General features: G+C 35.6%; 1 protein-coding gene across 2 annotated transcripts in view; it reads left to right on the top strand.

The window, feature by feature from the left end:
• The window catches only part of PRKG1 (protein kinase cGMP-dependent 1), a 1,343,496-nt gene that overhangs the window by 655,668 nt on the left and 672,276 nt on the right, over positions 1-15,552 (top strand). The gene's annotated exons all lie outside the window — the stretch shown is intronic.

Genomic DNA, 15,552 nt, shown 5'->3' with positions numbered 1-15,552 from the left:
TAGCATCCCTGGATACAGAAAAATATTTCTGTGGTATAAAAAAGTGAAGGTATAAACATGATAATGAATGACAACTGGCCTCTTCGTTATGGGGATAGAAGAGATTGGTGTGGTCTGTGGCAAAGTGAAGAATGTGTGCCCTACCTGACCAGACATTATGCTCAGCTCCAGCAGGTGGTTGTCATCTGGGGAGTCAGGCCCAGCAGTTTTATATTTTATTTTTTCCCCAAAGAAGCCTAATCCAGATTTTTAACGTGAAATGTCCTGGATTATAAATGTTGGCTCAATTTTTGGGGGCAGTATGTAGACCACACAAAATCGATCCATAAGCTATTTGGCCTATTGGTTGTCAATTAATTACCCCTCTGCTGTAGATTTTCTAACAAGAACAATGAAACGTTTTCTTTGCTAATGAGGGTAATAATTTAGAAGGGCTCTGGAACCCCCCTCTTTTAAGGAATTAGAATCTTCATGTTGTGATTTAATAAGAAATGTTTTGGTCATCAATTTATAAAATTTCAGTGAATGCAAAAGTCTCTTGATTGATGACATATCACTTAGCTCAGAGAGGGCAGACGGGATGATAACTAATGCAGAATGAAATATGTGCTTCAACAGAGATTTGCACAAAGCTCCGTGACAGCAATAAACCTACCCTAAGTACTAGCAAAGCTTCACAAGGGAAGTGACAAAAAATGAGACTACGAAGTATTAGTAGGATTTTTATAGAAAAAGAAGAGAAGATTTGTCAAGGGAGGAAAAAGTATAAGCATCTCTACAGTTACATTGTAGGTTTTTCTAAGTCTTAAAATGGTGAATGATTGGGGTATAATTGGCAAGTGGGCTATATGAGGACATATAATTGGGATCAGGCCAAAGGGACCTTAAGTGTCAAGTCTATAACTCTTAAACTTGATTATATAGTTAAGGGAGCCATTCCAGTTTAGACCAGAGAAGATACATCATCTGATCTGAGCTTATCTGATCTGTATGTTCTTATTCCAAATCTTGGTTTGAGTTCCCTTAAAGTAATTGGACACTTTCTCTAAGGAACTGGATAAAAATAAGAACCCTACCTAGATACTGGCTAGAAAAGTTATATGGTAACTGGAGGTACTGACAATTCTTAAGAATCAACTTTACACTAGTCATGATAAATTACATCCTTGTGATTTCCAGATGAAGCTAGAAAGCAATGTTCAGGAGGCTATCAGAATACCTGGTAATTTCATGGAATACTACACGGCCATAAAAAAGAATGAGATACTGTCCTTTGCAGGCAACATGGATGAAGCTGGAGGCCATTATTCTAAGCAAACTAAACTAATGGAGGAACAGAAAATGAAACACTGCATGTTCTCACTTTTAAGTGGGAGCTGAACATTGAGTACACACGGACACAAAGAACAATATACACCAGGGCATACTTGAGGGAGGAGAGTGAGAGGAGGGTAAAAATTGAAAATGACCTGTTAGGTACTGTGCTTATTATCTGGCTGTAAAAATAATAATGCATAGAAAATGCCTGACATGTCATTTATCTATAAAAACAACCTGTGCACATACCCCTGAAACTGAAATAAAAGTTTTGAAAAAAATGCCTGGTAGTTTGACTAGTGTTCATAACATAACAGCCTGTCCTGCATTTGGGTTCTGTGCAAAGAATATTATGCCTCTATTAGAATTAACTAATAGAAGTCATGAAAATAAAAATTAGGTGGAATTAGGTTGAAATAGTCTGGAATGAAAATGCAATGACCTTAATTTAGCAAAAAAAAAAAAAAGGATATACAAAGTTGTCACAGTATGAAAGCAGAATAAAAATGTAAATATGTAAATGCAATATGTAAATATAGGCCAATGAAAGTGTCCTTTCTTATATTAAAATATATATTCAAAATAAGAGCAAAAATATTTTACCAATCATGAGAAAATTGTCTCAGATTAAAGGAAAAATCAAGTAAATTTTTTTCTTCCTAAAATGCCAGTGGCCAAAGCTCGCTTGTGGGTCATGTGTCATAAAAGGCACCTTTTGACCATAGTTGGGTGTTGGTCAGGAAAAATCAACCATTGTGCCAAATTATAGTTAAATAAAAAATGTCTTAGATAGATGGCCATTTTGGCACCATTGGTGTAAACAATGTGTGAATTAATGTGAATTGCTTTAACACATGATTTCCGTCTTCCAAGAAACTTGTAGAATCCATGTGACTCCTGTTCATCAACTCAACAGTAATCGTGGGTCTAAATTAATGACTTGGTTTATCATTTGCCAATTGCTCATTTAATGTTTTAGAGACAAGAAAACAGTTTAGCTAAGCAACATTAAAGAAATGGTTCAAGATCATAATAAAGTAAATAAAAATGATAAATCTTCAGCTTCTAATATTTTGCATAGTTAATAGAGCAGTGCAAAAAATGAATTCCTGTAAGGCAACTGAAACAAATTCATCATAAAGCAAAGGGGTACCCTGGTTGAAGTAAATAAATCAGAAAATCTATGGTAGTACTTAACATTTATAAAGAAGTTTATGAAGTCATAAATGAATGAGAAACTTCTGTTAGGTGGCTTGGCCTTATTTTTATTTTATTTCTTTAAAGCACAAGCTGCTTTAAGTTTTTTATAGAAGAAAGTGGAGTTTAAATGCATGAGTTTGCATATAAGCTTTTTATGTCTCACACTTCTTGACTTATAAATATATTTGACAATTGATTTTAGAAAAGGGAAACAACACTGCCCTGGGACTTTGGAAACCTGGGCTTTGCCTTTAGCTTCTTCAGTAGTCAGCTATCTTCAAAAGCAAAACCACTGACTCTGCATAATCAATTCTGTAAACTAACAGGGTTAGATAAAAAAAATCTGGATCCTATTCATCATGTAATTGGCTATTTTGTTCATGTTTTATTTAGTTACAGCACTAAATAATTGGAATTGGGAGTGCAAGAGTAAGCTGACTGATGTTAAACATCTCCATGAGAACACAGCTATGTCTGTGAGAACAGCATCAAATATTGTTCCTGATATAAAACAGTGCTCAATAATTACTTAATTAACTAGTGGTTCTAAACCTCCCCAAGAGCTTGAAGTGATTTGGATATTTCACATGGGATGATGAGCTTTGGGCACTAGGATAAGATCTGAGAAGGCTGTATTCAGGTTAATAGAAAGGGCTTTTCATTTGACCATCTACCCAGCCAGAATGTGAAGATCTATTTGGCTCATTCCTAGCTCATTCAGCTTGTGGCTTTAGTTTGTTACTTTTAACTAATCAATTTCCTCTTCTTTTATTCTGAGCTATTTTCACCCATATCAAATTATTTGATGTGATAGGTAGCAAATGAGGAGAACAGCGTGAGTTACTTGATGGTTTATTTTCCTTGAGTTTTATTCTTCACAAGGAAATTCTTGGATAGAGAGAATAAGGCGCCCATTACTAAATCTTAGCTTAGCAACAAATTGGATTGGCTGTAGACAGTGTCTTCTTTAGTGACTGGACATCTTGTGATGTTTCAATATGGTGATTCATTTTTTAGGGCTTCCTTCTAAAAACGTTCTCCATAAAAGTGATTGTCATTAAAAACAAAACCATAAAAAAGTAGGTAAAGAACATGAACAAACACTTCTCAAAAGAAGACATACATGCAGCCAAGAAACATGAAAAAAAAAGCTCAACATCATTGATCATTAAAGAGCTGCAAATCAAAACCATGATGAGATACCATCTCATGCCATTCAGAATGGCTATTATTAAAAAGTCAAAAAATCACAGATGCTGGAGAGGTTGTGGAGAAAAAGGAATGCCTTTATACTGTTGGTGGGAGCATAAATTAGTTCAACCGTTGTGGAAGACAGTGTGGCAATTCCTCAAAGACCTAGAGGCAGAAATACCATTTGACCTAGCAATCCCATTATTGGATATATACCCAAAAGAACATAAATCATTCTATTATAAAAATACACATATGCATATGTTCATTGCAGCATTATTCACAATAACAAAGATGTGCAATCAAACTAAATGCTGATCAATGATAGAATAGATAAAGAAAATGTGGTAAATATACACCATGGGATACTATGCAGCCACAAAAAGGAACTAGATTAGGTCCTCTGCAGAGACATGGATGGAGTTGGAAGCCATTATCCTCAGCAAACTAATGCAGGAACAGAAGACCAAATACTAGTGCATGTGCTCACTTACAAGTGGGAGCTGAATGATGAGAACACACGGGCACATGGGGACACAACACACACTGGGGCCTTTTGGGCAAGCGGTGGAAGGAGTGAGAGCATCAGGAATAATAGCTAAGGGATGCTGGGCTTAATACCTAGGTGATGGGATGATCAGTGCGGCAAACCACCATGGCACACGTTTACCCATGTAACAAACAGGCACATCTTGCATGTGTATCCCTGAACTTACAAGTTGAAGAAAAATAGTGATTGTCAGCCTGGGCCCTTGCAAATATGAAATAATGAAAGCAGCAAAGTGCAGCTGAGTGCGAAAGGAAACAAGATGAGAGGTCCCAGATTTGCCTAGATAAAAATAAGCATTGTGGGTCTTTCACCAATTAAATGATCATAACAATTTAGAGATGATTGAAAATTCTGTTGGCTAGTACTAACAAACTTTTTACAAAAGTGAAAATTTTACAGGATAAATCATATGGTCTTGCTGGATCTTTTCTGTGAAGGTTTTGAAAAATTGACTAGCAGTTTTATTATTTTAGATAAGTATACTCCATTTTGGAATCTCTTCTTAAAATAGTAATGGAAGTCTTATTTTGAGATCACAGGCATAAAGACTCACTCCAAGCAATTCCCACAGCGCTGAGTCTCCAAAATGAGTGAGCATGTGGTGTGTGTAGCTTGGTGGTGAGCAGATGAGCAGAAAGGTGACTTAGCTGCTCTAAGCAACCACAGGGAAAGATATATTATAAATATTCAATATTCAAAATGCAGTAGAATTTTATTATTCAGTCATCAAATCATTACTGTGCCAGTCTAGAAACCACAAAAAGAAATAAAACATTGATTCTTTGTCTCAAACTGTCTCTGATGTTTACATACTTTGCCTGCTATCTTCAAAAGGCATATAGATAACCAAGACATTCTTCATTATAATATGGAATATATATAAAAGCAGAAGTGTTACAATAGGGATAGTATGTGCAGGAGAGCCTGTCTCTTCAGTAGAATCATGGAGAAGAAGGAAGCAGAAAGTAATCATTTTTCGATTCAGCTAGTTAATTTAAAATAATGACACACCGAAACCGTTACTTTCCAATTAACTAAGACTGGAAAGAAGAAAGTCAACTAATTAAGGTTAAGGATAAAAAGGATATGCTCATTCTTAATGAATGAAAATGAAATACCTTAAATGGCCCATAGGGACAGACAAGGACATGCCTCTTCAAAGAAGACTGTAAGTTCTACAGAAGAACGGCCACTATCTTTATACACTTCAGAACTGAGAAGGAAGACTGTGGATTGACCCTAAGCACTGTAATGTTTTTTAAGGAATTGCTTTGGATTTTTTTCACCAGTTTTAAAATAATTTTTATGTATTTTACAATAGAAGAGGTGAGGATTGACACTATTTACAAGTCATATATAAAACAAGACATGAGAGAAAAAAAGACTGGAGTGAGATAGAAGGCACTATTTAAAAGCTAAGTTAACTCTGAACTGTCTGGGAGCCAAATTTTAAAACCTAAAATGTAACTCTTTATCTTTCATTTTCCAGTCAAAAGAACAAATAAGTTTCTTAGGAGATATAAACATTTTTTGCCACAGAATTCCAAATCAAAGTTAATTTACATATTTGTATATAAATTATTTTATTAAGAATTAATTATTAAATGATATTTACATAATATTAAGTTGGTGCAAAAGTAATTGCGGTTTTTGCCATGACTTTTAATGCAAAAACCACAATTACTTTTGCATCAACCTAATGAAACATTTGCCTTATTTGATAAAGTTTCTGAGTCTTTGGAGGCATCTAAATCATGTTTCTATTCAAGAGTATTGCTTTCCTTGGTTTCTGGCTTCTTAATGCATGACTGTCGGTGAGTGACTTCTGACAGCCTTAGTCTCTTGGATCTACAACGTAAATACCCTAGTGCCTTTCTTAAGGAATGGTTACAAAGATTAAAAGAGGTCATGCACCAAAAGCAAAATCTCTGAAACAGTAGTTGTTCAGTAAAGCTACGTTGCTTCAGTCTTTATTGGCATTGTCCTCAATATCATTATCATTTCTACCACAACACTTCTAGAGACCTGCAATGTATCTTCCAACTGTGCATGGTAGATAGGGGGAAATGAAGTCTTATTTCAGCGCAGTGGCCACCCTGCTTATAATAGCATTACACATATTCAAGAGTATCGAGAACATAAATTATTAAACCGGCAGTAGTCCCTGATAACAACTACGTTACATTTTATGATGTCAAGAATCTGAAGCTACCGGAGGAAAGCTAATTTATAGTTCTCTCAACCCTGATTTTTTTTAAAAATTGTTTTTTCAATTTCTATTTTCTCCTTTCTTTGCTGACATGGTGGAGTTTGTAGGTGAAAGAATAATGTTAACTGTCTATAGTAGGAAAAGCAAATGAAAGTAAATCAGAAAATATGTATAAAGGATTGACCAACAGTAACATTCTGGTTATCTTTCTCATTTGTCCTATTGCAGCTGTGAATTACCTTTTCTTGCTCAAGAGGGAGAAAATGCTTCCAAAAAAAAAAAAAAAATCTGACTACATCTTTAAGGTCTCTCTGGAGATTTAAGGCTGAGATTTGAATTTTTTTTTTTTTTTTTTTTTTTTTTTTTTGAGACGGAGTCTCGCTCTGTCGCCAGGCTGGAGTACAGTGGTGCCATCTCAGCTTACTGCAACCTCTGCCTCCCGGATTTAAGCAATTCTCCTGCCTCAGCCTCCTGAGTAACCGGGACTACAGGCGCACGCCACCATGCCCAGCTAATTTTTGTATTTTTGGTAGAGACAGGGTTTCACCATGTGGGCCAGGATGGGCTCGATCTCTTGACCACATGATCCACCCGCCTCGGCCTCCCAAAGTGCTGGAATTATAGGCGTGAACCACCGGTGCCTGGCCGAGATTTGAATTTTTTTAAGTTACTGAGTCCTTCAAGTTTAGGAAGTGAGGCTTTAGAATACTCTCAAATTAGTGGTTCAAATTCCCTATGTAGCTTTTAAACTTGCAAAGTTCTCTGACATTGCTCTTAGGAAATAAGCAATAGATGATTATGTCTCTTTTTATGTTTGGTCAGAATAAAAACATGACTTTGGAATACAGTATTTCTTCTCTCTATTCAAGTTTCTCTTTTGTATTTTTTCATATGTTCACCTTTTATTTTTGTTTGCTGAATTTGTAAAGCTTTGTAACCCTGAATATACTGTCACATTAGGCAAATGCATGCCATATGTGGTCAAAGTGTAGATGAGGGATATGGATAAAGAAACAAAATAAGATAAAATAATCAGATAATCAGAAAAAGCCCTCTATAATACTGCTAAATCAGTGAATTAATAATCATAAATGACTGCCAAGATTTTTTTAAAATTATCCTGGGTTAGCATCCAGAAGTGACTGGGGAGAGAAAAAACATTAAACAATGAGTTGTGCTCAGGAGTTTCCAATACATTGAGTGCTGCTCTGAAGAGATCTTGAGTGGGGAACATTACCACCACCACCACATTAATTGTTCTGAGTCCCTGTTCCTTGAGTTTGCATATCCTCTATGTTGCTGAGGGGACTAATCGGATAAGAACAGAACAAACTCCAAGGTGACAAATTGTTTAGTCTACGGGTAAGGTAGTGGATGATGATAAACAAATGGTGTCTTCTCCAGGAGACAGAATATTTCTGCCGGAGTCTGTGCTGGAGACTCTCTGGCTCACATGGATCCCTTGAGGGTTTTGGACACCTGAACAGTCTCCATCTTGGCAGTCTGTTGCCATGCTCGATCATCTGCTTTTTTGGAGGCAATGGGCATTCTTTCTTAGGCAAACTGCAAGTGATCTTCTATTGAAAGTAATGGCAAAACCACAATAATTTTTGCATCAGTCTGATAGCTATGCTGACTCACTGCTAACCTCCCACCATCTTTTGTACTCATCTCTGCTCCTTTGGAAAATGTAGACAAATTATATTTTCCCCTCAACTTGTTTTCTCCAGAGGTATTCCTTTCCTTTAACTTTTATTCTTGGGAATACTCTTCTCCTCTTTCTTAACAGTTGATCTAGATTACTCATTAAACAAGGGCTGAAAATCAGTCAGAAAAAGAGATTGTTTACCCTGAAGGAGAGGCTTACTTTTTAAACTATTCAAAAATGAAAGGGGGAATGTTTGCAGTCCATCTATGATAAATCAATTAGAAAAATAGCTAGTATTTATTGAGCAGGTACTCTGCCAGTTATTCGTTCTACATTTCATAGAACTTAAAGTTCTACAAAACAGAATTTAAAATAGAATTTAATAATTAAATACTTATTTCAGTATTTTCCCCTCATTATGCACCATTAGTCCTGCCACTGAACCTGCTATTCAAGACATTAGCTTCCCATTTTTTGGGCAAGGACATAAGAATTAATCTGCACTTCTGCTAGATAATAAGTTTTCAAGACTGGTAGAACACAGAGTAATTGGTTTTTATATACAGTATTGTCTGAGAATAATTCTAACACTTCTCTTTCAGAGTTTGGATCTAATCATATATGATAATATTTTGGTCATGCTAGTTCTTAGAGAGCAGGAAGGGACACAACTGTTTATATTTCTTCTAAGAATAATTAACAATGGGCCTATTATAACAAAGGGTTGTGTGAGAAACAAATTAAATGGTTGTCACAATGGGACCAGCCTGAACTTACTGACTGAACAAACTGAAGGCTATCTGGAAACTCTGGATTTCTGTCTGACCCTGAAAGAATTAGTTATCTTCAATCCAAATTGCATTTTGAGCTCTCCAAAATCACAAGGAAAAATACTATTTCTAAAACTAAAGTAATCCATGTTCTTATCTTAAATCTCTATTTCTAAGATCACTAGGTTTTTCCCACTTTTTAAAGTTAATTTATTCTGACAAAAAATCGCAGGGATTTCAGAACTACTGAGATGTAATGATAGGCACTGTGATTTTTAAAAACACATATATTATTAACTGTTCATGCTTGTGTTAAAAAAAATTAGTCAATGGAATGCTAGTTAATTTTTGGATACTCAGTCTTTCAGTAACAGGTGTCGTATTTGAGAATGTATCAGCAGTTATTTTATCCAACTGTATGTTTCTACATCTTAAAATGTTTCCTGTCAATGTTATTTCACTTTATAAAAACAAACTATTCTTGTCCTAATGAAAAGCAGTTTTACAGCCAAAAAGATTTAATCACAATGAAGAAAATTCAGGCATCCTAAAACCTGCTGATTTTCCCTTCTCTGAATCTCCATGCTAATTTTTTACACATACAGCTCTCTAAGGAGTTTAAGTTAGATATTTAAAATTTTACATTTGACAAATACTGGGAGAGAATTATTCATTTTCATATTCAATAAAGCTCATATATTGGCAGCTTTTTTTTAAAAAATTACATTTAAACAAAGTAATATTTATATTTAGAAAATGACAAGCTTGACATAACTGGATCCTGGTGAAGAGATAGCTGATTGGCCTAGACTGTGGCAGATCTCCTGCTGAGTGCTTGGATTAAGAAAAGCTTTCTTTTTTCTTTCTTTCTTTTTTTTTGAGATGGAATTTTGCTCTTGTTACCCAGGCTGAAGTGCAATGGTGCGACCGAAATCTCCATCTCCTGGGTTCAAGCAATTCTCCTGCCTCAGCCTCCCGAGTAGCTGGGACTACAGGCATGCACCACCATGCCCAGCTAATTTTTATATTTTTAGTGGAGACGGGGTTTCACCATATTGACCAGGATGGTCTTGATCTCTTGACCTCATGATCCACCGCCTCGGCCTGCCAAAGTGCTGGGATCATAGGTGTGAGCCACCGCGCTCAGCCTAAAAGCTTTCTTTAGTGTCGAAGTAATTCTCTGGTTTCTTTAAATGAAACTCTTTCTTAAAAATCTCCAAAGATTTTAGTGTTGAAGAAATTCTCCAGCACTTCTAAGTGCTGCCGACAAAAACAAAACAAAACAAAAAATACAAAAACATAAAACAAAACTTTTAATTATATAGACTTTAAAATGTACCCAAAAATAAGAAAACAATCAACGAAACTTTCTGTCCCATCATCCAGCATCAACACCATGAAGCAGTCATGACTAATCCTGTCCCATCCACATCCCCAGCCTTTCCCCCACTTCTCATATTGCTTTGAAACAAATTCCAGATATTATCTCATTTCATTGTGAGGTGGTTGTGAGGATTAACTAAAAGTATGCCTGTTGTATGGGTCTCTAAAAGATGAGTTCCCTGTTAGTCTCACCATAATTACAATACCAGTATCACATCTGAAAACTAATAAACTGTTAGTATCACAGAATTTTGAGTCAGGGTTCAAATTTTCAATTATCTACAAATGTATGACATAGTTTATCATGTTTTTCTAACCTACTCTGTAGTTTCTGTAAGTTGGAAGTTAGATCTAAACTCCGTATCAAGATTCTGTTTTGCGTTTTCATTCTCGTTTATTATTGATAAGATTATGTCATAACTATTTATTCGTCCTTTGAGGAGGCATATCATTTCTGACTTTCTTTTTTGTGATGCAGTTCATACTGAATGTCTAGATCCTGCCGGGTGCGGTGGCTCACGCCTGTAATCCCAACACTTTGGGAAGCAGAGGCAGGAGGATCATGAGGTCAAGAGATCGAGATCATCCTGGCCAACATGCTGAAACCCTGTCTCTACTAAAAATACAAAAAAAAAAAAAAATTAGCTGGGTATGGTGGCATTCACCTGTAGTCTCAGTTACTTGGGAGGCTGAGGCAGAATTGCTTGAACCCAGAAGGTGGAGGTTGCAGTGAGCTGAGATCGTGCCACTGCACTCCAGCCTGGCACCTGGTGACAGAGTGAAATTCTGTCTCAAAATAAAAAAATAAAATAAAATGTCTAGATCCATTTGCTTATTATTAGTTCAGATGTTCAACTTATTTATTTATTACCTGGAATACTTCTACCAAGAGAATTTATGGAATTAAATAATTTTGTATGTTTTAATTTACTTTAGTTCTTATTAATGCCTTTATTGTCCCAAATTATACCAGTGGGAGCCTCTTCATGTTTTATTCTGAGGGGTTTTTTTGCTTTATTATTATCAGATATGATAAGACAGACCATACTTATCTTGTATATTTCATAACTCAGGCCTAATCAGTCATTTCTTCAATGGCCCTAAATTCTTTTCAGAAGGAAATAGTGTTTAGAGATGCACAAACTGGGCACTAGGGTTGTCCATTGCTACTGGGTTGGCCGGCCTTCCTTCCTTCCTCCCTTCCTCCCTTTCTCCCTTTCTTTTCCTTCCATCCTTTCTTGAGACCAATTCTCAATCTGTCATCCAGGCTATAGTGCAGTGGTGTGATACCAGCTCATTGCAACCTCTCTGCCTCCCGGGTTCAAGCGATTCTCCCACCTCAGCCTCTGGAGTAGCTGGGATTACAGGCGTATACCACCACACCCAGCTAATTTTTGTATGTTTAGTAGAGATGGGGTTTCACCATACTGGCTATGCTGGTCTCAAACTCCTAACTTCAAGTGAGCCACACTAGTCTCAAACTCCTGATCTCAAGTGATCGTTCCGCTTCAGCTTCCAAACATGCTGGGATTACAGGTGTGAGCTGCCGCACCCAGCCGCTTGGTCATTGTTTCTAAGCTTTGTTAGCACATTAGAGTTTTTAAACATGTTTATATTTCCCCTTATCATTTTATTTATAAATTAAATATCAGCTCTTTGTTCACATATACCTTTTTTACTCATAAGACTTGGTTGACCTAGAAGAGCTATAAAGCAGCTTACATTTCACAAGAGTATTCATTGGCACAGATGAAATTAGAAGACAGCATTTCAATACATATTAAAACATTTTGGAACAACATCTTCTATGTTTAAAATTCTATGTCTCAGATTAGAACTATGTAAAAATAGCCAATGTTTTGAGTTCAATTTCTCCTGAAAATCATTTCTAATAAATAGACTTATATGCTGGAAAATATACAATAGCTTAATAATTATGTGGATATATTAGTGAATTAGAATCCACTGGCAAATTAGTCACCATTTTTCTAATTAGAGTGTGAAATCTTACTTTTTTGGAGTCTGATTAACTGATAATAGCTATGTCATGATGTTCATGCAAAAACCTGTTTTGATGAGCATTGCAATATAAAAAAGTACCAGTTAATAGGCAAAATGAAAACAAAAGAAAAACAAGTACTCATTATTTTCCCTTCAAAATTTTCTGAGCACCTGATAAAGTACAGCAGTGAAGCTTCAAATACATCAATAACAAAATTAGTATTACCGGATATTGTCTTAGCTTTTGTATAATTAAATGCTAAGAAAAAATGAATGCTTAAGAAGAATTGAATCTGGGTATCTGCAACTAAGAAGATAGAAAACTGGAGCAAGTTATTCAGTTTATTTAGGCAAAATAAAACAAATTTTATCAGCTTTTCATTAAACTTGACTTGTATCATATGCATTAAATCAAGTACTAAGCCTGAACTCTTAAATATTGTAATTTTCAAAAAACCCTGTTGGGGTGGGAGTGGGGGAATAAAAGTGTGTCACTAGAAGCCTGGTAAAATTATAGAGTACAGCAAGAGAATACATTCTATTCAGCCACAGAAAAAAAAATGAGGCAGATCTATATGTGCTGCTATGGAAATCTCCAAAGTTTAGTACAGGTTTTTGGTTAGAAACATGGGCTGTGGAGCAAGACTTCAATCTTGACGCTATTAGTACAACCTTGAGCAAGCTACCTAAATATTTTATATCTCAGTTTTCTTAATCTGTAAAGTAAATGCTATAATAATATATACCTCTGAGGGTTGTTGTAAGGATTAACTAAAAGCATGCCTATTGTATGATGAATGTTAGGCTAGCTTTCTCCTTCTCCTCCTCTAATCCTCTTCATCTCTTCTTCATTATTGTCCTCCTTACCCTTCACATTTTTGTTACCTTACGTCATCATCATCTTGCTGAATAAAAACTGGAAGCGTTATATAATTTTTTAAGGCAGGATCTGTTTCTGTTAATCAGAGCATGTGGATCTATATTTACATATATAAGCTTATATACTTATATCCATAAACATTTGTGAACAGTTATATTGAAAACAATTAAGAAGAGGTTACCTGTGGAGTACAAATCTCTTAAAGAAGTAAAAGGGAATGAGGCAAACACTTGATATACTTTCTCTTGTTTTAGGCTTGAATTTTGTATATCCATGTATTTTTTAAGTAAAAACAGTATAAATTTAAAAATAAGTAATGTAATACATTAGCTATGTTTGGTCTTAACTAAGAGACCAGATTAATAAGAGATGGATAAAATATGTGCCTATTGCATTGCATTTTCTGGTGAAATATATGTAAGCAATGTTTAAAAATCTACCACGATGATCTTAAAACCATGTAATCTCTTATATCTATCATTTATTATTTAATAAATATTTATTGGATACCTCCCCTGAACAAGGCCTAATTTTAGGAACTTCGGAGGATAAAAGATAAATCATACAAAAATCTAACACTTAGAAAGTTTTAAGTCTTGATAATGAGAGGAGATTCACATATCTCTATTTCCACCTCTACCCAAAGTAAACTGCAACGAAAATAATGCATTTTTAATGAAACAGAATTATTTTCAACAGACTATTAATTTAAGCTGTGGTGCTGAATTATATAACATTGTATATTGCCTGCACTGGCTAAAAATCATAATCAAGTAATGAGAATTTGCCTAAAGAGTGCATAGTTCATTTAATACAATGTCATAATATATTAATTTTTATTTCCTCTTTTTTTTAATTAAAACTCAGAGTACTCACTAATCTTCCCAGTGTTTCTGTTAACAGAAAGAAAGCAGGTAGCATTAGCTATTTTTTTCTCTAATCATCTTTTCCTGCTGGACCTAGAGTGGTCGAAAATGTCAATTTGCTCTATAAATATTTTTCTTTGAACATTTTTTTAACTGCCAAGTGACCTCAGCATTATCAATAAGGGTTTTGTTCATTGACGTTTAATATTCAATTATGGAAACATTATGTCGCTTTAATGTCTAACCTTCATCCTTCTCATAAAAAGTTTGTGGCGCACAGAAGGAAAATAGAGCATTTCTAGGCATTAACTATGTTACATGGAGGAAGTAATTATATTCTAGTAGACATACTTTTTCATTGTGTTTGCAATTAATTATATCCACAGCAAGAATGCCTAAAGTAAACAGGGCATGGTGGCTCATGCCTATAACCCCAACCCTTTGGTAGGATGAGGCGGGCGAATCACTTGAGGCCAGGTGATCAAAACCAAACCTGATCTCTATAAATAAATAAATAGCACCTAAAGTACCTATAGAAGGCCTAATTAATCAATATATAAATTGGTGGTCAGCTCTGGGATTTTGCCACTACATTTTTGTCCTGTTTCGCTAGGATTCAAATCAAGATTTCAGGTTTTGGTAGATAGTCACAGAAATTAGGAGCTCCTACTTTCTTTTTCAAAACCAGTAATTCGCCTTCATTGCATGTAGTGCAAAACGAATCTGTGATGAGTCATTGCTATTTTAAAGAGAAGAAATAATCACTAGATAGTACATTTATTGTTAATATATTAAGCACTTTGTATGCCTTCTTTGTACAAGCAGTCTTATTTAATTAAGCATAATGATTTGAATTTTTTTTCTTCTAAGAGTGATCCCCAAAGTATCTTTATAATCATCTTCAGTTAAGGTAAACTCTTTAGTTGCTAAGGAACATGCTTGCTGAATTTGTTTCCCCACAGATAAGTAAAACATGCCTTCCTATGTTATTATTCTGAAGATAAATTAACACTTAACTAGGGCATATTCATGTCACCGCTAGAGGGCTGTGACTGCAAGTTGTCCAGGTTCTTGGTGTATTGAACAAAGAATGGGACAAAATGCGCAGCAAAGCCAGGAGAGAATGAAGCAACAAAAGAATGAAAGCAGGGATGTATTAAAAACCAAAGTACACTCCACAGTGTGGGAGCAGACCCAAGCAGTGGCTCAAGGGCCTCAAAACAGAATCTTCTTGGGTCCAAATGCCCCCTAGAAGTTCCCCGTTGGCACTTCGTGCTCATTTCATGTAGCTGAAGTGGTAGGTAGCCCGCAGTCAGTCTGATTGTTTGCAGAAAGCAACCAACCAGAGGCTGAAATGAAGTTACAAAGGCACATTCCTGTGCAAACATGTGCTTGGTTGCAAGACATTAAACCAAGCATCGGGCCCCTTTTAGTGAAGAGTCCTGTGAGACTACCTAACTCTCATGCCTATGATGCCAGCCCTAGGGTCAGCATCCAATACCCAATTTTCTCTCTAGATCTAACTCTCCTCATCCTC

The sequence above is a fragment of the Saimiri boliviensis genome, chromosome 12, assembly GCF_048565385.1.
Source record: "Saimiri boliviensis isolate mSaiBol1 chromosome 12, mSaiBol1.pri, whole genome shotgun sequence".
NCBI lineage: Eukaryota > Metazoa > Chordata > Mammalia > Primates > Cebidae > Saimiri > Saimiri boliviensis.
Note: the sequence above shows the minus strand (reverse complement) of the source record. Positions and strands in the feature narration are given on the sequence as shown.